Below are 22,645 nucleotides of genomic sequence, written 5' to 3' on the forward strand. Positions count from 1 at the left end.
AAAATCAACTATGGCATACTTGTACCAGAACAGCATTTCTTGTTCTCAGCTTTACAATTTATATAAGTGTGAAAATGTTTGAAATGGTTCTCAGGAGAACTACAGATGTGATTAAGGACAGAAAGTACTACAGATGTTCCAAGGAGAGTTTACACTATATGGTATTACTTAACTTTTCTGATGGGAAAAGAATGAGTGGTGATAATTTTACATACAAATCTTCAAATTAATGAAAGATGGAAATTTGTGAATTGCTCCTTTGTAAACTGAATGTGGCATGTTTCTTGTACCTTATGTATATATATTAAGCACAGGTAAGCAATCTATATTCATATATGTGTGTTGAGAATTTAGTTTGTAAATTTTTGATTCCCTAAACATTTACAACTCCTTGTTATTTTTTTATAAACAAATATATCACTCAGTTAACACATATTTGTTGAGACCTACATGCAATATTCAATGAGGGTTAAAAGAAGTATAAGAATTAGCTCCTGTTTTAAAAACAATAGTAATCAAATCCCAGTGATGAGAACTTGACATTTTACAAAGCACTTTTACTCTTCTTACTTAGCATTTTCTTCACAGTGTCTCGGTGAGCTGGGTGTTGGTCTGATTTGACAGATTCTACGGACGCTCAGAAAGGTTGCGGAATCTCTTCCTGATCACATGATCATGGCAGAATTGAATTTTTTACCCAGGTCTTCCGGTTCCAATTTCTGTTCCCTTGTCATTATACCTCAGTCTAGCAGTGGCATAAAACATCCCATCCACAAACAGTTATCCAATGGTTCACTTATCCAAAGGCAGGCTATGACAAATGCCAACTGAATGGTCAAATACAGCAGAGAGCACACTTCTCTACCTTCCCTTCTTAACTCTTTTTAGGGGAGGCAGCATTATAGAAAGAACACCACTGATCTGGTTGGCTCACTCTGCCACAAACTCATGGTTGCAAATGTTGATAAGATTATTTTATTCAGGATGTAATAAATAAAGAGCAAAAAAAAAAAAAAAGACTCAGCGAATACCTGGGCCCAAACTATGAGAACTAGAGATTTCTAAGAAAAATTCTGTGTATAGTAATTTACAAAATAATACACAAGGTGGTTCCAATATTCACTTTCAATCATTTCTTACCAGGGAACTGTGGAAAACTTTAGCTAATCACTCTTGGGAAGTAATTAAGTATATTTTTAAAATTTAGATATTTAATTAAAGATGTACCAAAGGGAAACTAATATAGGGTGAGAGTTAGGAAATGGCGGATTATCTGGAAAGGGGCCTGAGGGACAATTTGGAGGTGATAAAAGTATTCTGTAGTTTGTTTTGGGTATCTACAACTGTCTACAACTCATAGGAAAGGAATCTTTACAATCTTTATACTTATTTTACATTAATTATATTTCAATTTTTTAAATGTGGTAAAGAGTGTACAGTTCCTCAAAATTCTTTTAGGGATATGTTAGCAAAAATGCTTGATAACCATTGTTCTAGGAGTAATGGAACACATCTCTTGTTTTTTGAGATTCTTACTATCTTTTCTTTTGGTTTCTTGAAACCATACAGCTTGACTGTAAAGTAAAGTGATCCATAACACGTCACATGACTTACGTTTTTTGATTGTTAGCTTTAGTGTTTTTCTCATAGCCACCTTGGATTTTTATGCCTAAGCATATTCTCTAACAGAATAGAAGAAAAGGATGGGGAATACAATTAACTAGGAAAAGGTTCATCTTCAGATAATTTGGTGAGTGGATATATTTTCTTGTTTGTCTTTGTAATTGCTCCTCCCCAGACCTCTTCTTTAGATGAAAAATGTAGTCATTACAGTAACTTTTCATGTAAATGGAGTCCCCAAATTGATAATCTAATTTTAAAGAATTGTTCTTGAATTCCACATGAATTTAGAAGGGAGGCTGGCCTGGCACACAGACGTTTGCATGAATCAATAAAGAGATGCAGTGGGTTACACTGAGTGGAGATGCTCAGTACTGATCATTTTCTTCCTGATCTGGTCCTGGTCATCCTTTCTCTGCAACTCACAGATTCAGCTAGGCCATAAAAGCCTTAATTACCAGCTGAATCTTCTTGCAAAGAGGGCATGGCAGGCTTCTTTAATCTTCTGGTGCAGTGGAAACAAGTGACAAGGTGGCCTGTTTTTCCATGAATAATATTCCCATTTTGTGGTCTCTTTTCACATATGCTACACGACTGCAAGAGATTTTGTCAGTCCTTCATATTTTCCATATCTGGTCTCTGCTCCGAAAGGCCATCTGATTGTTCTGTGCTTGAGATGCTCTCTGGGCTTTCAGAACTATGAGCCAAACCCAAGAATTCCACTGAGCTGCAGGGAACAAGAAGTTTGGGTTTTCTCCCTTTCTTTATAAATCTTTGACTCTAGAGTTGAAATGGTTCTTTGGCAATAGGGACATCAATCCCTTTATTTTCCTTCTTCACGGGTGTGGCAGTGATAACAGGAATGAAGAAGTAATGGGTTCAATCAGAATACTGATCTTTCCTCACAGCCCAGCAACAGAAGCATCTCTTGTTTGGAGAGTTCAGTTTCTGCACTCAGTAACATTATCACATCCTCAGAAGCAGCTTCTCCATCAGTGTCATTACTTAAGGCTGTAGAATCCTCAACGACATTGTTTTTCCAATTTAATCCCTTTTTTGTCTCTTACATTTCCTACTTTTTCACTTGTTTGGACAATATTTACAGCTTCTACTTTTATTCCAGCATCTAATGCTCCAACACTGACATTCAAAACCCACACATCATCGCGAGTGTCTGAAACAATGGCAGAACCTATCTCCCACTCTAGGATTTCTGTGTTTATGAAGTGAGGTAGGCAGCATGGGAATACCGCCTTCTTCCATTCTTTTTCTGGTGTTGGAATGTTCCTCTGCATGTTGCTTCAGAATATCCATTCTTTGACCCTGGAGTGGTGGTAGCAAGATTCTTTCTTAGCTTATAATAGAGCTTTCATGAAGAAGCTCTGATGTTGAAGTAATTCTCCCAAAAGCATGGTCTCCACCATGGCATACCACAGGCTGTTTCGCCATTATACGCTGGCCTAGATAATACATAATCACTTAAATGGGGAACATTTCACCTCTGCACCTGCCACCTGCAAAATCTTCAAATTTATGGCAGTTTTATTGTACCTATTGTACACATAAGATCAATCTGATTGATTTGGTCTGGGGAGAACCTGGAAGCACTCAGATGTTGAATTGAAAATGACGTCATTTTGGCACTGGAGAATTTGCAGTCTGTTGACCAAAACTAACAGCTACTCATCTTGGATTGCTCCTCGGCTGAATCTGAAGAGTGTCAACTGTGGGTCTTAACCCCTCAGCAACATTTTGAAGCAGTGACTAGCTAAGCATTTTTAAGAGACACCTTCTGCCCTGAAACAATCTCTGTGCTCTTCTGTACTCAATTGAATAACGTCACCCACTGAAAATTTATGTTCACCTGAAACCTTGGAATGTGACTTCTTTGGAAATAGGGTCTTTGCAGATATAATTAGTTAATATGAGGCCATAGTGGGTTAGGGTGTGTCCTAATGCAATGACTAGTGTACTTATAAAGAGAAGAGAGGACACAGAGAGACATACGGAGAAGAGGTCATGTGATGACGAAGATTGGGGTGATGCATCTCCAAGCCAAGGAACACCACAGTTTGCTGTCTGCTATCAGAAGCCAGGAAAAGGCAAAGAAGGGTCCTTCGCTAGAGCCTTCAGAGGGAGCATGGCTCTGCCGATGATGTGAATTAGGGAGTCTGGCCTCCAGAACGGCAAAAGAATCAATTTCTGTTGTTTTTGCTACCCAGTTTGTGGTACTTCTTTGTGGCAGCCGTGGGAAACTAACACATTTTCTTTCACTGTTCATAGTGCATTAGTTACAGATTCTATTTGAAGACACACCAGCGAGAAGAATCATAGTGTTGTGGTTCTGTGGAGTGATTCTGAAGCCAGATTACTTGGGTTTGAATCTTGACACTGCCACTTATTAGCTGTGTGACCTTGAGTAATGTACCCCTACTGCTCTGTGCCTCAATTTTCCTGACTTAATGACATTGGGTTTAAACAAATTAATAATGTTAAGGGCTTAGAACAGTGCCTGGGACATAGGAAATGCTATTATATGTTTGTTACTTGAAAAAAGTCTATTGGTTTGAAATGGCCACATGGAAATGGGAATAGTTCCATAGATGAGGAAATAGGACATAAGCTTCACCTTCAGAAATTGGATGAGGCCAGTCAAAGTTTACCCAGGTAGAAGAAACAGTGTGGGCAAAGGCTTGTTGGGGGTGTGAGGAAAGTGGGCAGCAAGACTCCATTAGAGCAAGACTTTCCACTCTGTTCTCCATGATGGTCAGCAGTAAAACTTATGATATTTGCATACACATGGGGTCAATGAGGCTGCTTGCAGCTGGCCCTTGGAGGTCACAGTCCAAGTTCCTAAGAACTGAAGCAAGGCAATAGTTTGGCACACCCATTCCAGCAACTGTGGGGAGCTCAGAATTTGAGCAGCACTTTTCATACCTGCATATGCATTAAAATGCAGATTCTAATTCAGTAGGTCTGGGGTGGGCTCCAGCAGTGTACATTTCTAACAAGCAGGGGATGCTTAAGATTTAGGTCTAAGGACAACACTTTGGCTCAAAATCCTTACTATTCCAAGTGTGGTCCATTAACCAGCAGCATCAGCACCTCTGGGAGCTGATCAGAAATGCTGAGAACCACCTTGGTTCTCAGACCTAGTTACTATTAGAACCTTGTGAGTAACTTTTTAAAAATCCTGATGTCTTCAAATTATACTACAAGGCTACAGTAATCAAAACAGCATGGTACTGGCATAAAAACCGACATAGATCAATGGAACAGAATAGATCCAGAAATAAATCCATGCCTATATGGCCATTTAATCTACGACAACGGAAGCAAGAATGTACGGTGGGGTAAAGACAGTCTGTTCAATAAATGGTGTTGGGAAACCTGGACAGACACATGCAAGAAAATGAAGCTGGACCACCTCCTTACACCATATACAAAAACAAATTCAAAATGGCTTAAAGACTTAAATGTGAGATCTGAAACCATAAAATACCTAGAAGAAAACATAGGAAGAAACTTCACAGACATTACCCGGAGTAAGATTTTTACTGATATATCCCCTCGTGCGAGGGAAGTAAGAAAAAAAATAAACATGTGGGATTACATCAAACTAAAAAGTTTTTTCACAGCAAAGGAAACCATCAATAAAACAGAAAGGGATCCTACTGAATGGGAAAAGATATTTGCCAATGATATATCTGATAAGGGGTTAATATCACAAATTTATAAAAAACTCACTCAACTCAACTCCAAAAAAACAAACAACCCAATTAAAAAATGGGCAGAGGACTTGAAGATACATTTTTCTAAAAAAGGACATACAGATGGCAAACAGACATATGAAGAAATGCTCAACCTCACCAGCCATCAGAGAAATGCAAATAAAACCACAATGAGATACCACCTCACCCGGGTCAAAATGGCTATCATCGATAAATCAACAAACAAGTGCTGGCGCAGATGTGGAGAAAAGGGAACGCTAGTGCACTGTTGGTGGGATTGCAGATTGGTGCAGCCACTATGGAAAACAGTATGGAGGTATCTCAAAAATCTGAAAATGGAACTACCTTATGACCCAGCAATTCCACTCCTAGGTATCTATCCGGAGAAATCCAAAACTCCAATTCAAAAATCTTTATGCACGCCTATGTTTATTGCAGCACTATACACAATAGCCAAGACATGGAAATAACCAAAATGCCCATCGGTAGATGACTGGATTAAGAAACTGTGGTACATTTATACAATGGAGTATTATGCAGCCATGAAGAAGAAAGAAATCCTACCATTTGCAACAACATGGATGGACCTAGAGAACATTATGTTAAGTGAAATAAGTCAGACAGAGAAAGACAAATACCATATGATCTCACTTATATGCGGAATCTAAAGAAAAGAATAAGTGAATGAACTAATCAGAAACAGTTTTGGAGACAAAGAGGAAAAACTGAGGGTTGTTAGATGGGTGGGGGGGTGGGATTAGGGGGAAGGTGAGGGGATTAGAAAACAGTCGGTAACCACAAGATGGCCACAGGGTTTTGAAAATTAATTTGGGGAACATAATCAATAATGTTGTAAAGATTTTGTAGGGTATCCGATGGACACGTGTCCCATTTGGGAGACCACCTCAGGGATGATGTAAATGCCTGATCACGGCACTGTACACCTGAAGGTGAACAATAATGAATGTCAACTATAATTTTACATATATATGTATATGTATATACTTACAAGAAGCGGAGTGCAGCATTAGGAATAGAGACAGTGGAAATGTAACGGCTGTGTGCGATGTCAGAGGGATAGTGGATGGAGGGAGGGGGGTTCACACAGTGTGAGGGATATAAATCATAAATGTCTAAGTATTACTTTGTCTTGTGCACCTGAAACTAATAAAAAAAAATCCTGATGTCTGGGTCAAAGTGGCTCAGTTAAATCAAAATCTCTGCAAGTGGGACCATGGGGATCAGTATTATTTTTATACCCCCAGATGATTTTAATGCGTACTCAAGGTTGAGAAACACAGGGCTAGGAAGAACCCCAAACAAGGCTGGAAAGAGAGACTGAGGCCATGTGGGGTCTTGAGGGGATTCAGGTCCTTTTTTCCCAGCATGGCACAGCAGTGAAAAGCATGGACACTGGAGCAGTGTGGGCCTGCCTGGGTTCCAATCCTGATTTGTGCCACTTGCCAGCTGTGTGATAGGCAAGGGACTTAATCTCTTTGCCTCTATCTCTTTATAGTGGAGATGATCGTAATAGTCACTATGCCATAGGGTGTTTATGAGCATTAAATGAGTTAACGTAAAGTGCTCATTACGGTGTGTGGCACACAGTCAGAACCATGTACTTGTTCATTTAAATACATATTTTATTCTGTCTGATGGGGATCATGGAAGGTTTCTCACTTTCCTGTTGCCCTACCCCATCCTTGGTGCTAGGTTCTTGGGCAGCAATCACACCTCTGATTAGGCACTCAATAAATGTTTGAGGAGGCATGAGTGAATGGTTACAATGCCCCCTTGTGTATTCAGTGGGAAGAAATAACAAAACACAGTTTTTCCATACTTTTATGAGTAGTGTGGTGAAATATCCCGGTTTGCCCAAGAAAGAGGGATTTCCCTGGACATGGGACTTAGTGCTAAAACTGGTGAAGCTCAGGAAAACTGGGACAAGTTAGTTACCCTAAGTATGGGCACAGCACAGATGTCCATTTTCTCAAAATACTGTTTCTAAATAAGCACAAAGAGAGACTCCCAAGGCCAATTCATTTCTGTGTGCATAACAAAGGCAATGGCAATTCACTTCCTGTCCATGGAGCATGTGCATGTGTGTGCATGTGTGCATGCATGTACGTACACACATGCTCACCAGTAATTGTAGTAGCTGAAATGTATGCAGTATGGTGAGCAGTTAGCATGCTTAAGAGGAAGCACCAGATGGCCTGGTTCAAATTCTGGTTATGCCACTTAAGAGCTTGGTGATGTTGGGTATGTTTCTTAGCCTCTCCGTGCCTCAGTTTTTCCATCTGCAAAATGGAGATAACAGCACTCACCTTTCAGAGTTGTTAGGAGAATAGTTGTGTTCATATATGTGAAGTATGTAGCAGAGTGCTGGACACTTAATAAATGCGATTAATGTTAGAGATGATGATGATGACGAGGATGATTGCTGTCATTAACACCACCAGATAACCTGCATCCCTCCCCTGCTTCTTTCCCTTTCTCTTCCTTTTGCCATGAGCCATCTGCGCCCTGACTTCTGTTTCCTATCCCTCCTCTCTCCCTCCCCCACCAGAGGGACCATCAACAATTTTACCCTGCTGAGATAGACAGAGTCCCCAGTCCACCCTCAGACCCTCATGTGAACTGAACACATGCCTTGTGTGGTATGCCACTGCAACATTATGGAACTGTGTTAAGCAGCATGAATGTGAACATAGAAAACCAATATACCTATTTTTCTCTTTGGGTGATCAGAGCCAAGAGGTAGATGACCATGGATGTGAACTTCAGTAAACATGTGGTAAGATCATAAGCCAATCACTATTAAAATTAATTATTAATGTTTGAAGAATGAGCAAGAGTGCTAGTAATATAAATTTTTGGTAGAGCAGTAAGGCATATTTGTCTTTCTCATCCATGATTTAGATGCAAGTATAGATGCCACATATCATATATGCAGGAGATTTAAAAAATAACAAATTCTTTTAATGGAGAGTAGGGATACAAAATATCACGACCCTTGAAGCAATGGGTGAACTATAACTAGATGAAATTAACATGGATAAATGTAAATCTTGTGCAAGGTTTCAAATAAAATCCCACTTGTACATATATAAATTAATATATGTTACATTATATATCACATAATGAATGCATTGATTATTATATATTATATGATTATATATGATTATATAATCAATAATATAATAGCATATAACATATTACTATATATGTATATGTGTGTATACATATATATCTCACACTTTTGCACATCCTTTGGACCCAGAAATTCTACTTCTAGGAATTTACCTTAAAGAAAAAGTGCATAGGTGGGTGAGTAGAAGGAATGGAAAAGAGAAAGCCTTAAAATAAAGTCATTGCAGAACTATTAATAATATTAAAAAAATAGAGAACAGCCTAAATATGTGTCAGTGGGAATTGATAACTAAATTGTGGTAAATGTAAACAAAAGTAAACAAGGCAATTCTTAAAAATTGTGCTGTACCCACAGTATTACTCAAACTGGGATCTGAAAACCTTATACAATAGAATTTCCCGGGGTGTTAGTTAAACATACAGATCTCTTGGTCCTCCCTAGAATACTGAAAGAGCATCTCTGGGGGAGGAACCAGGGAAATACATTTTTAACAATCACTCTCAGATAATTCTGATACATATTTAAAGTTTGAGAATTGTTATATAAAAGAACATTTAATGGCATAGAAAAGTGTTCTTGATATGATAAGTGACAAAACAAGTTCCAAAGCAGGACGATCGACCCCTGTTGTGTAAAGATACATATTTGTGTAGAAGAACTTATGGAAGGATAAAGGCCAAAATGATAGCCATTGTTAATTTAATATTATATGGAAAGATGATGTGCAGATGGATAGTTCCACTTTATTCTATACTTGTTGTATAATACGTGGAATATTCCATTTCAGGAGGTAAAATCTATTTAGATTCAAACATTATTGGATCTTAGAACAATGGAGAGGAGTCAAAGAGGATCCAAAGTTTAGAAGAATGGTGATGCATTACTGGAGCAAGGAATTCACAAAGAGAAGGTGGTTTAGGGAAGAAAGATGAGTTGCTTTTGAACATGGCAAGTTTGAAGTAGTACGGGTAGCACATCCACCAGGAAACAACTGAAAGGCAGTTGGGATTCTGAGTCTAGAATTCAAGAAATTGAGTAGGGCTAGAGATGATGATTTAAAGACGATAAAAGTTGTAGCGTTGGATTAATGAAGGAGTAATATAGACAAGAGATAGAAGAGAAGGTGGCCATGATCAGCAATCTAAGAAGAAGTCAAAGAGGATGAAGACAAAGAGTCAGGCACTGAACTGGATAAACAGGTCAGCGAGGACCTTCCACAGAGTTGTTTTGGGGAGCAGTGGCATCTGTAGCCAGGTGGCAAGGAGTTAAGGAGTGATCAAGTGGTGAGGAAGGCCAAAGAGCTGGTGCAGCCATTGCTAGATTTTGAGGTCACTTAGTGGCCTCTCTCATTGCAGAGAATGACTCCATGGTCTTCATGATGAAGCTGAGACAATTTTCCCTAGCATTCTTTCTCCCAAAGTAACTGAACTGGAATTAGGGTGTTCATCTTTTTGTGGAACTTTCAGTCATCCTGTGCAGTATAATTTTTGAGAGGTAATTTATGTTTCCATGCCCTGCAATTTTCCTTTTATTTCCCCACTCTGCTTCCCCCCCCCCCCCATGGTGAAGGTTTGAGGCTGGACAAAGAGTAGAAGATACCTACAAAACATTTCCTTTCCTGGCTTTTGTTTCCAGAAGATTCAGTCCCTCCAGGAAATTGTAACAGTGTCCTAGAGTGTGAGGCAAGAGAGAGAATACTTTTGAGGAAAATGAAGGATTTTCCTAAGAGAAAAAGAAATTCCTCTGGCTTGGGACAGGAGAGATGTCTGAGAGCCTGGAGAACCATGGGTCCCTACATTGTTCATTTTGGAGTACCAGGAGAGGAGGCCAACTTCAGACAATAAAACTGAGAATAGAGAAGTTGGACCTAGACCTACGCTCCCAACTAGCCAGGGTTCCCTCAGCCCCCAATACAGCCATGAACCAGCAGCATCTAGGGAACTGAAGGGATCCTATGGTCTGGATCTGTGGCATCTAAGTAATACCTTTGGACCTGCCTGAGGTATAGAGAGTCACCCTGATGATTTAGCACTTTCTGAGACCCAGAACCTTGGCACAACCTGAAGAGTCTGGGAGAGGACCCAGGAATCTCTGGGGTTGAATTTCCCACCAGTTTGGCAGGAAGGGGCTGGTTGCTTTATTGAAGATAAAGACAAGCAGTGTTTCTTGCTCACCTGAGTTTGTGGATTGAGATTTATGTCTACTGCACCTGAGAAAGTCAGGTTCATAGTCTCAAGCAAGATGAGTGCTTTCTTCCCCTGGTAAGAAAACCAAGGCAGTGGAATGAGGAGTTTCAGATGATATGACAACTGGTGTATAGGTAGTAGTCGGTTTGGTAGGATGTCTAGAGGAGGGTAAAAAAACAGTAAGCTTACTGTCAGAGAAAATGGATTTCAGTCCATCTCTGCTGTTTCAGCTTCCTGAAACTTTGGCCAAGATATTCCATCTCCCTGGGCCTCAGTTTCCTCTTATGTAAAACGAAAGCTTTAGATGAAGTGACCGCTGAAGCTCCTCCCAGATTTGAATACTCTTTGGTTTGCTTCTCTCCTTTCTCATGGTAAGCTGAATTTCTTCTAAGAAATGAGTTGCAGTAAGCAACCCCATACCTGCTGAGCCACTGTCAACTAGCCTAGCACCTCGGGGGAAACCAGGAAGCCAGGGCATCTTGCGTTACTGAGGAGGCTACAAGAGTGTAATATTTTGATCTGCACAGCTCCAGGACCTCAGAGATAATGCCTGAGCCCCTTCAGACTTAATTGAGGTGGGCAGAGGGTGATGAAACTACCAAGTTGGCTCTTCAAGGCTGCGCCATTCAGTGAAGATGGGTTTGCATTCTAGTCTCAGAGGGCTAATTTATCATTCTGGAGAGCCATTTCTCATTCATACAACATCAATACTGCTGGGGATTGGCTAGACCACCTTTAGAAGAGGTTAAATTACCTTTTAATCAGCATACAGAACAACAAAGCTTCTGTTCCATCATGGCATAGCAGCCTTGCTAATTTGACATCCTATAAAAGCCCAGGCAGCTCTAACTATACTTGTGTGATACAACCAGGATTATTTCCAGAGAGACAGAAGACAGAAAAGAGGGTTTCTGTGGCTGTTATCCCAACTGGCATAATTGATGTGGGTGCAGTGGGTTATAGCTAATAGTCTGTGTTTAATTATGGAGGCAGTGACATGGGTTTCCAGGATGATAAGGCACTAACCAGATGATGTAGCACTTCTCAGTGATGAGCTCGCTGGCTAGGATCAATACAGTAGCAAGGTGGTCCAAATTCCATGTTTCTCCTGGGATGTGGGCCCGGACCCTGAAAGGCACAGGGCTATATTTATAAAATGTGTCCAAATCTAGTTGACAAGATCTACTGGGCCCAGTCACACAGGCCCCAGATGAAAGTGCTTTGATATCCACTGCTCTAGGAATTCATTCCCCATTTAAACCAGGATAATTTACATTGATATATATTTAAAACTCAACCGCCACAGTGGTAAGATGAAACTTTTCATCTGGTCTCCTTCCTCAGAGCAATAAAACAACAAGCTACCCTTTACCCACTAGCTTAAAAAATAATGACAGTAACTGTTGTCAAACTGCTTATTATCACACTATATCCATTATCAACTTTTAGCAATAAAAACTTCAGGTTTTAGCTGGATACGTGGCTGCCCAGCTAGAGGCTACATTTCTCAGCCTCTGTGGCAGCAGTGTGAGACCATGTGACTCAGTTTTAACCAATAAGAAAGGAGGAAAAGATATTTGTGTTACATCCAGGTAATGCTCCTAAAAGAAACTGCTCACCCTCCACTTACTCTTTTCCTCTTGTAAGTAAGAATGAGGTTGTGGTGGGTGTGGCTCAGTTTCAATCTTGAAGATAGCAAAGACGCCCATTGGGGTAGTGGAGCAATAAGAGAAGGAACCTAGGTCCCTACATGACCTTGGGAAACAAGTCATCCTACCTCCATCAACTGCCTACAAAGCTTGGACTTTTACCTTGGAATTTTACAGAGAACTAGATCTTCTATCTTGTTTAAACCACTGTTGTATTGGTCTCTGTTAAAAGGACTAGTGATTTACACTGATAAAGCACCTCCCAGTTTGCAAAGCACTTTCTTTTATTTGTTTTATCTCTTAGCTGCACAAGATAAGCAGATGAAGTAGGCAGGTTGGGGAGCAGTTGGAGCATCTATTTTACAGGGGAGAAACTGAGGCTCAGAGAGGCCATACCTTATGTCCTCGGTCACATACCTATGTAAACACAGAACTACATCTTGAACACATGTATTCAGACTCCTATTCCAGTGCTCCTTTTGCTATAATATTGCCTCTTTGTCCTTAGGAAACTCAAGACAAGGTCTTATATATGCACAAGCAGGAAATCTCCATTTATCGAAACCCTTGCTATTTTAACAGCTTAAGCAACCCCATCCAGCTCTTCTGTCCTTTCCACCTCCTATAGACCATGCCCCAAAACAACAAAAATGCAAAGCTCCATAAAGTAGGATTTTTAAAAACGGTTGATACCCTTGCTTAATATCAGAACTTCCCAAGGTCAAGGGTAAGAAGGAGTCGTAGTAGAGGGAGTATTTTATCAACAACATTGTTTAGAATTGCCAGCACATGGGTTAATAAAAAGCAGAACTACTTTTAATCAGTTTTATTATTGTTTCTAAATTCTCTACAGGCAATGAACCCCTTGTTATCTGTACCCCCTTTTTGCCTGCACCTTGGATGGACCACTTCTATCACCCCCCCTTAGTATGCCACAAAATAATAGTAATAAAGGAAAACAAAATCATAAAATATCAAATCCAATTAACTCTTGCCCTTTCTCTCTTTGATACGTATACATGTCCAGGAAATGACTGCGATGTTTGTACCAATTGTCGCCTGTTACATTTAGAAGTGTTTCTGTGAAGAAAAGGAAAGTTTGTTTTCTTGGGTTTTTCCTTCCCTCTTATATCCATAGTTACAAGAATCATTCTGTGCATTTTTTTTTAAAGTTGGCATCTTGCCCAACTCAAATTGATGATAAAGGTTGGGAGGGACACTTGAGATCTGAGGCTTGATTCCCGGGTAAGTTGGCTGTTTAAAAAGATAACATTGACAGCTAAGACAGCCTGCAGATGGGAAGGCAAGTCTGGAGATTCCCTTGTTTATTACGAACCGCTCAAGGACTCACTAGTTTGGGCTCTTCCATGGAGGAGCAGGGAAAGATAAGTGCGCCTGTGCCTGGGAGAAATCAGCGAAAACGTTCTTTCCTCACAGGCTTTATAGGAGGATTTGCCAGATTAAATACAGGACACCAGTTAAATGTGTATCTCAGATAAACAACTCACACTTTTTTTTAGTATAAGTATCTTCCCAAATAATGCAGGTGACATACTTACACTAAAAACATGGGATGCTCAGTTATATTTGCATTTAAAATAAACAAGAAATAATATTTAAGTATAAATATGTCCCCAATATTTCATGGGACATACTTATACTTAAATATCATTCCCTGTTTATCTAAAATGCAATTTTTAACAGGGCATCCTGTAGTTTTATTTGCTAAATCTGACAGCCCTACTTATAGAAATCTAGTAGGATTTTATGAAATGGTTTCTTTCAATTCAGGAATAGCCAATATTGTTTTTCTCTTAAAGGATTTTGTAGACTGTTTGGTTTTATTTATTGATGGGGTGGGGACATAAAAGGGGAGCAGAAGATCAAGGAGAAAGAGATTGGACTGGGAGACAGGCGACAAAGCATTTTACCTGTCTGAACCTTACCATCCTAAAAGGAGAGAATTAAATGGTCCTCTAAGGATAAAATGATTCTATAGTCTTATGTCTTTCCCCATGCTATAAATATTATGATGGAATTCATTTTCCCTAGAGATGATATAGGTAAGTCTTCAACATCTGGTGTGAACCTTATAACACATCTCACTTTGAACTAGCCACATTTAAGGAACCAGTGGCCGTGTGTGGGTCTTCTACATCACAGGTATAGGCTAAATAAATAAATAGATAAATAATACATTTAGGAGAGTTAGACAAATTCAAAAATGAGATCTGTAGTGGATTATGGAGAGAAAGTAGGCTATTGAGGAATATATTCATAGGCTTTTAAAACTTAATATGCAGTTGATCCTTATTCACAGGTTCCATATTTGTGAATTTGCCTACTAGCTAAAATTTATTGGCAATCCCAAAATCAATACTGGTGGCACTTTCGTGGTCATCCATGAACATGGTATGTGCACAGGGCAAATTTTTTAAGTTGTCCAATGTACGTGTTCCCAGCTGAGGATGCAAAGGGCAATGCTCTGCCCTCTTGTTCCACCTCTCACACTGTAAACATGCATCCTTTTGGTGGTCTGTTTAGTGCCACGTTGTGTACCTTTTGGGTAATTTTGTTGTTTAATATAGCCCCAAGCATAGTGTTGAAGTGCTGGCTGGTGTTCCTAAGTGCAAGAATGCTGAGATGTGCCTTATGGAGAAAATGTGTTACATAAACTTTCTTCAGACATGAATTAAAGTGATTACAGTGCTGTTCACCATGAAATCAATATTCATGAATATTTCAGGGGTACAGCATAGTGGTTAGACATTTATATAATTTACGAAGTGATCCCCCTGACTAGTCTAGTACCCACCTGGCACTGTATGTAGTTATTACCATATTATTGACTATGTTCCCTGTGCGTTACTTTACATCCCCATGACTATTTTGCAGCTATCAATTTGTACTTCTTAATCCCTTCACCTTTTTCACCCCTCCCAAACCCCTCCCATCTATCACTCCGATAAATCTACTACCCCACCTGACACCATACATAGTTATTACAGTATTATAGACTGTATTCCTTATGCTATACCCTACATTCCCATGACTACTGTGAACAACAAATTTGTACTTCTTAATCCCTTCCTCCTTTTCACTCACCCCCAATGCCCCTCCCATCTGGCAACCATCAAAATGTTCTCTATATCTATGAGTTTGTTTCCGTTCTGTTTGTTTGTTTGTTTGTTCTTTAGATTTCACATATACGTGAAATCACATTGTATCTCTCTTTCTCTGTCTGACATATGCCACTCAGCACAATACTCTCCAGGTCCATCCATGCTGCCACAGATGGCAAGAATCCATTCCCTTCATGACCAAGCAATATTCCATTGTACATATGTACCACTTCCTCTTTATCCATTCATCCATCGATGGACACCAAGGCTGTCTCCATATCTTGGCCATTATAAACAATGCTGCAGTGAGCATATGAATGCATACATCCCCTTGAAGTAGAGTTTTGATTTTCTTAGGATAAATACCCAAAAGTGGGATTACTGGGTACTTCTTTGTTTCTTGTTATAGCTTTTGTTTTATAGTCTATTTTGTCTGGTATAAGTATTACTACTCCAGGTTTTGTTTGTTAGTTTGCTTGTTTGTTTGTTTCCATTTTCATGAAATATCTTTTTCCATCCCTTTACTTTAAATCTGTGTGTGCCTTTCGATCTGGAGTCTGTTGTAGGCAGCATATATAAGGGTCTTATTTTCTTATCCATTCAGCCACCTTATCTTTTGAATTGGAGCATTTAATCATTTACATTTAAAGTAGTTGTTGAGAGATATGTAGTTACTGCCATTTTATTATTCATATTTTTAATCTTTTTTTTCTTTTCATCTTAAACAAATTTCTCTAAGATTCCTTGTAATATTAGTTTGATGGTGATGAACTCCTTTAGCTTTTTCTTGTCTGGGAAGTTCTTTATCTGTTCTTGATTCTAAATGATAGCTTCGCTGGGTAGAGTAATCTTGGTTGTAGCTTTTTACTTTTCAACACTTTGAATATTTCATGCCAACCCCTTCTGGCCTGAAAAGTTTCTGTTGAGAAATCAGTTGACAGTCTTTTTGTTTCTTTTCTTTTCTTTTTTCATGTCATTTTTTTTTTTTTTTAGTTTCAGGTATATGAAACAATGTAATAGTTAGACATTTACACCCCTCACAAAGTGATAACTTCCTCCCTCAATCTACTACCCCTCTGACATCGTATATTCAGCTGACAGTCCTATGGGAGCTCCCTTGTAAGTAACTGCTTTTCTCTTGCTGTTTTTAAGATTTCTTTTGTCTTTAACCTTTGGTATTTTAATTATGATGTGCCTTGTCGTGGGCCTGTTTAGGTTCACCTTGTTTGGGACTCTCTGTGCTTTCTGAGCTTGTATGTCTATTTCTATTGCCAGGTTAGGAACATTTTCCATCATTATTTCTTCAAATAGGTTTTCAATTCCTTGCTCTCTCTCTCCTCCTTCTGGTACTCCTATGATGCAAATGTTGGTATGCTTGATGTTGTCCCAGAGGCCCCTTAAACTATCCTCATTTTGGGGGGGGAGGGTTCTTTCTTTCTTCCTTTCTTTTTTTTTTTTTTTGTTCTGATTGGGTGTTTTCTGCTACCTTATCTTCTAAATCACTGATTCAGTCTTCTGCTTCATCTAATCTGCTGTTGATTTCCTCTAAAGTATTCTTGATTTCAGTTAGTGTAGTCTTTATTTCTGACTGGTTCTTTTTCATGTTTTCTATCTTCATTTTTATGTTTTCTATTTCTTTGTTGAAGTTCTCCCTGAGATCACTGAGCATCCTTATAAACAGTGTTTGGAACTCTGCATCTGGTTGATTACTTGTCTCCAATCTGTTTAGTTCTGTTTCTGGAGCTTTGTTCTGTTCTTTTATTTGGGACATGTTTCTTTGTCTCCCCATTTTGGCTGCCTCCCTGTGTTTGTTTCTATGTAGGGCTTCTATGTCTCCTGGTCTTAGTAAAATGGCCTTATGTAGTATGTGTCCTGTGGAACCCAGTGGTGCAGTCTCCCTGGTCATCAGAGCCAGGTGCTCCAGGTGTGCCCTCCTGTTGTAGTTGAGCCTTGGTTGCTATTTGCACATTAATGGGAGGGATTGACCCTCAAGCTGATTGGTTGTTAGGACTGGCCATGACTACAGTGGAAGAACTGTGGAGCAAGGGCTGACTCTGCAGAGCAGGGTTTGCTTTAATGGGGCTCTGGTGCCTGCCTAGTCTGCCGTTTGGGTGTGTTGTCCTTGGAGGTGGACAGGTGATACTCTGGCTTGGTCCAAAGATGGCCATTGGGCATTTCAGCCTGGGGCCTCCTGGGAGGGGACCTACTGCAGACCAAGTTTAGCCACAGCTTGTGCCCTCCCTGGAGCCACCTGGTATAAAGCAATCTGCAGATGGCTGCTGTGTTCTGTAGTTTCATTGTAATTAGCGAGGTCCTGAGAGGAGGTGAGCACAGAGTTTTCCTACTCTGCCACCTTGACAATATATGTTAAGTATTAAATCAACAATATATATTAAATAAGGTATATTAAAGAGAAACACATTTAAAACAAGGTTTTGTACTGATCAAAAAATAATCATGATCCATAAATGTCATAGCTAAGGGTAATGGCTCTCTATTCACCAATTCAGTGTTCACAGCGACATTATAGAGAATAACTATCATGAATAATGAGAATCAACTGTACTTTAGTTTTTAGAATAGTTTTAGGTTTACAGAAAAGTTGAACAGATTGTACAAAGATTTTCCGAATACCTACTTCCTGCACACATTGACACTGGCCCCCAATGACTTCTTTCTTTACCTGAAGATAAAGGAAATATTGAAAGGAAGACATTTTGATGACATTCAGGGCATCAAAAATAATACAATGACAGCTCTGAGAGACACTCCAGAAAAAGAGTTCCAAAATTGCTTTGAAGGGTGGACTAGGCACTGGTGTTGGTGCATGACTTCCCAAGGGGAGTACTTCCAAGGTGACTATAGTGATATTCAACAATGAGGTATGTAGCACTTTTTCTAGGATGAGTCTGTGAACTCAATTGTCCAACCTCATAATTTACTTGGAATTCTTCTGCATAGGAGACTTGTTTCTTCTCTCCCATTTATTAACATATTCAGTCTTTATTTATATAAGTAGGGACTCAGGAATATTTATTTTTACTTTGAATTATAATCCAATACTATATATATTTTGTAGCTCAAGCTATTCCAGCTTTGGTCATTGGGAGCTCTTTCAGTTGACACCTGTGACCATTTGACATACCCCCCATTAATGTGGTGTGTGTGTGTGTGTGTGTGTGTACACTTCCTTACTTTCTGGCACTACAGGATACTCTGGGGTCATCTTGTATGTTTCCTATCACAATCCTAGAACCAATCATCTTTCCAAGGAGCCTTAGTTCCTTTTATTGGAGAATGGTTTTAGAAACTAGGATCTGGACACTAGGTTCATTGTTAGTGGGTGTTATTTCTTTTAGGCCTTCTCAACTGACAGAGCAAAGAAATATGTGTATACTAACCCATACATATATACTTTATCTATCTATCTATGCATCCATCCATCCATCCATTTGTATCTATATTAAGCTAAACATGAGTTCATACTGATGTCTCCAACTAATCCATTACCACATGGATCATTCTAGCCTTTTCCCCTTGCTGATCTGTAAATTTCCACTCCAACAGTGAAAAACCTGGCTCTCACCATCTGCCATCCATTTACTTAATTGTTCAATTCCAGTGTACATGTATAAAGGTATTATTAGCTATACACAAACATCATAGGCTTTTATAAAATAAATTTATTTCCATTATAAAACGAATACATGTTTAACAAAGAAAATTGGAAAATTAGATACAAATTGGGAAGGAGCATCAAAAGTAGGACCCATCTTCCAAACATATTTCAGGTTATTGCTGATATTTTGGGTTATTTCCTTCCTCTCTGCCTTCTCTGGCCCTTTAAACCAGCCAAACTCTCCCCACAGCCCCTTAAACTACTAGTGTCCATCTCTTAGGACCCTTCCTGTCTCCCCCTGAATGGTCCCTAACTCCAGTCTCCACACCCAGAAGCTGATCTGCTCTGTGGCCTTTAGAGTTCATACTTGATTTGGCTTCCCTGGATTTGGCTGTCAGCCATCCCAGAGACACTGGTATAGCCTTACTTTGCCTTTTGAAATGAGAAGCTGATTTAGCTCAGGCCCTGCTCCCTAGCGCCCAAGCTACAAGATTCAACTCCAACTTAGGTCTTGTTTCCAGTCTCTTTTCTAGTATAACATTTTTGTTAGTTTTTCAGTTGTATTCACATTTTAGATATGATTTTGAATACTGTTTTTCCCTCTGGACATTCTATCATAAGCATATGCCTAATCACTATATTCCTGTGTAAGTTTCAGCAACAGGATTTACCATGTTTTTAAAACCTATATCCTTTTAGAATCCTAAGCATTTCCAATTTCCAACTATTATAAATCACCCTGAAATGACACCATTGTACCTCATAACCTTTTCTGTATGTAGAGCAAATAAGGTACATTAGAATATATTCCAGAAATTGAGTCAGTAAGTCAAAAAGTATTTGAAATTCTCCATGTACATTAGTAAATTTCTGCACATGTCTAGGAATTGTCCTTCCTATACAAGTATGGGGTTCTTGTTGCTGTGGACTTTAGTAGGTAGAAAAAGCAAGAGATGATTTTTAAAATGGCCTTTGAAAAGGTCGAGATCCCCATCCACTATCCCTGCTATAACTATATTAGTTATAGTAACACTAGAATCTCAATAGATGAACACACTAGCCATTTATTTCCCACTAATATCAAGTCCAATGCCAGGTCTTTTGCTCAGTAGGTGGCCTTGTTCAGGGGCTCAAGTTTTTCCCATCTTAAGCTAGGCCCTCAGGCTCAATAGATGAAGAAAGAGACACTGCAGAAGGCATACTTTCTTCTTAAACAATTTGGCCCAGAAGTGAAAAGTGTATTTCCACTCCCATACCACTGGTAGCAAGTAGTCAAATGGCCACCACTGGAGGGCCTGGGAAATAGACTCCCTGGTTGGGCAGTTGCTTTCCAGCCACACCTTTACATCATGGAGGGGAAGGCCAATCCTGGTGGTCATCTCCATCTCTGTCATGAGAACCGTTGGTAGGACAAGTTCTGATTTCTCAAAATGCTAATGGGAGTGAAAAAGGTGATGGAAGACACTCTGTGGAAGGGTAGAGCACTGACCCCATGCTCTCTGCTGACATGTGTCACACGTCCACAGGCTATCACTGACCACTGAAGTGACGGGAGAGCTATCTTTCTGTGCACCAGCCACAGAGATCCTGGGAGAAATCATGGTCCTAGATGGTTTGACCATAAAGTGCACACAAAATAAGAAAAGAAAATTTAATGTGACATGTAGGAGAAATACATAGAAGTGGGGATGTGGGATAGTTAATCCATAGGCACTGACTTAATTAAGCAACATAAAAACTTCCTGATATTTTAGAACAAAACAAAACAAAACACCAGATGTTCTCTAACTGCATGGCTTTGTGCATGACACTTGACTACGCTGAGGCTTAGTATATGCAAAAATGATGCTGTTGGAATCATTCAAAAGTGTCTTCTATGATCTTATGACCTATGAACTACAGAATGGTAATGAGCACTTCCAGAGCCCTCAGCAAAGCCGTCTGTTATATATCTTGATCTGTCTGGTAGTTACACAGATGTGTTTACTTTGTAAAAATACAAGCTATACACTTAGGATTCGTGCCCTTGTCTTTATGTATGTTATTCTTCAATTTAAAAAGTTTACTGAAAAAAAAAATGCCTGTCGCCTTATCCACCCCTCTCCAAATATGGAGCCTAACATAGTTTTCAAAGTCTAAGAGTCACAGAAATAGCAGAGCCCAAAGAAGGCGGCCATGAAGCCATGAGCTGCCAATGGAGAACTCCCACCCCACAATGCCATTCCAGTTCTGCATGCTGCCATTCTTGCTTTTCCTTCTGGGTATGAACACAAGATGAAGAGTGCTGTCACCTCTATGTAAGCTCTCAGTTCTCCCACCCATGAAACAGGGATAATAATAATGCCTACTCCTCAGTGTTTTGTGAACAGTAAATAAGTTAATACATGTAAAACACTTAGAGTAATGCCTCCCACATACTAAGCATACAATAAACATTTGTCAAATTGATGGTGAAGAAGATGATTATTTTCACATGTGTTCTTAGGCCCACGAGACCCAAGGCAAACAGAGTTACTCTCTGTTACTTTCAATCAAAACAGCCTAATTATTTCAATTCGTATTTTAAATTCCAAAGTGCGTGGATAAATATTAATTCCATTCTGGCCTCTCCTCCACTCATAACTTTGTTTCCAAACACAGTCTACTTTCATCCCTATGGGTCATCTTCTAAAATGGTTGATTTTTAGTGTTGTGACTATTAGTGGCTCCATCATCATATAAAGGCAGCCTGTGGATGTTTTAGGCACCAGACAACTTGTGGCAAGCTAGAAGCATAGGAACCTTGCAGCAAGGCTGATCCAAGCAGTAAAGAGGGAAGACATGCCAGGTGTACGGATGTGAACCTGGAATACAAAAATAACTTTTAAGACACGTGGTAAACTGGAAAATGTGTGCTCAGTTGACAGTGTTCTAATATACGTCCTTCTCAACTGAAACCCTGACATCTTGAAGCCTGCCAAAATGCTAAGTTGCCAGGACCTCTGGGAGAAGATAATTGTCTTAGCCTGGGTTCCTCCAGAGGCCATCTTGAAACAGGGACTCAATTACATGCAGCTTATTTGAGAGTTGATCCAAAGAAACACCGGAGGGGAGCAGGAAAGTGAACAAAGTGCAAGAAGGCAGCCAGTGAAGAGTGTGGTATCAAGTCAATTAATCACCGTGGGCAACTGGCATTCATTCTCCAGCACTTCTGGCCTGCTGTGCGAGAGGGCAGCATAGACTTCAGGGGCCAGAAAAGGCAAAGAAATGCAGGCTCTGGCAAGCGGAAGTCGGGCTGGAAGGCACTAAAGTGGTAAGGACAAAGGAACATGGCAAAACCCTGACAGTGTCTGCTACAATAGCCCAGGCCTCCTTTGAAAATGTGGCAATGTCTGCACTCCTGGAGATCTTATGGGCCATAGTGACAAGCTGCAATTCGTCATTCTGCAAGTCATTTGGGTTGAAACAAATGTGATGGTGCTTCTAAAATGGTAATTACATTTTTCCTGGAAATCGACACAGGTTTGTTTATATGCCACTTGTGTGTTGCAGCACATAGCACATACAGATTTTGCACATCTTGAA

Source organism: Rhinolophus hipposideros, assembly GCF_964194185.1.
Source record: "Rhinolophus hipposideros genome assembly, chromosome: X".
NCBI classification, from domain to species: Eukaryota; Metazoa; Chordata; class Mammalia; order Chiroptera; family Rhinolophidae; genus Rhinolophus; species Rhinolophus hipposideros.